The sequence below is a fragment of the Mustelus asterias genome, chromosome 21 (assembly GCF_964213995.1).
Source record: "Mustelus asterias chromosome 21, sMusAst1.hap1.1, whole genome shotgun sequence".
NCBI classification, from domain to species: Eukaryota; Metazoa; Chordata; class Chondrichthyes; order Carcharhiniformes; family Triakidae; genus Mustelus; species Mustelus asterias.
Genome location: NC_135821.1, coordinates 44,650,549 through 44,651,733, shown reverse-complemented (window position 1 = coordinate 44,651,733; position 1,185 = coordinate 44,650,549). Strand labels below are relative to the sequence as shown.

Here is a 1,185-nt window from a genome sequence, read left to right as displayed (position 1 = left end):
GTCAGCCCTGTAGGTATTCTGTGATTCCAAGTCCACCCAGTGAGTCAACATTTGCAGGAACAGAAAAACATAGGGTTGAATCTTAAATCTCAAAAAGAGGTATGCTGGGGTCATGTCGGAGGTCAACATTCATAAACATCTATAACAGGAACCCAACCTGTTCACCCGTGCCTGTTTATTTCTTGTTTTCACAGAAGTTGGAGAAAGAAGGTGGCCTGCGAAAAGAGAGTTATCGCTTCTCAGCCTTTTGGCTAAGATCAAGTGTAGTATGGTCGGCAGCCCATGGTCGGCCGCACTTGGTTGAGGTCATTAGGTTACACTGAAGCTTCATATGTTTCATATGAAGCAATTTTTTAAAGCGGCATCTCGGCCTTTTGGCTAAGATGCAAATGAGCTCAAGTCTTGGAGGAGGAACCTCCCCCTTCTCCAATCAGCTTGGCTCATGTCGATCAGGCCCAGGACAGGGTGGTTTGGTCGCTCGCCCTGTCTTGTCAGCCTGGATCGGAAATGTCTCAACTTGTTGAGACTCTGAATTGGATTTGATTTGATTGAATTGGAAAAGTATTTTTAAAAAGTTAGTCATTTGAAAACTATAATGAGGCTGCACACCTTTATTTCAAACAGTTGTTCTGTTTTGAACTCCTGTCTGTTATGACACTTGACAGGTGAAAGGATGAAGAAAAGCCTGAATCCAAGGTGCAAAAGTGCCTTTACAGCACTGCTTGTGGGTCATGAGAAACTGGAGTGTTCCCTCAGGACCAATAAGCTACCCAGTAAGACCCCACTCTCCCCTTGCTATCTGCCTGCTATCCCATCTCTAGCCCCCCCCATCCCCAGGATCAGATCCCCAGTCAACACCAAGATCAGAACCTCCTCAGCTATCTGTAACACCTCCTGACCAGTCTATCAGTTCCCCTCAAATACCATCAAATCCCATCCAACAGGCCACTCGCTAATCAGTCAGTCAGACAACCGAAAGGATCCATGCATTTAAAAACTGTAGGAAATCTACTGGGAAACCTGAATTTCCGGACCTCAAAACTCCCACATGGAATACTCCTTCAGCAGATTGTGGGGGCTGGAGTACGATGGGTGCTGCCAAGAGGCACATTTTGACAAGTATGTGCCAGCCAGATGATTGGATAAAATAAAGGGAGTACTCGGGGTAATATCTGGTTGAACGGG

At 46.0% G+C, this 1,185-nt stretch overlaps 1 pseudogene; it reads left to right on the top strand.

The window, feature by feature from the left end:
* Nucleotides 1-231: 231 nt before the first annotated feature.
* LOC144509537 (U2 spliceosomal RNA) lies at nucleotides 232-437 on the top strand (annotated as a pseudogene).
* Nucleotides 438-1,185: the final 748 nt, after the last annotated feature.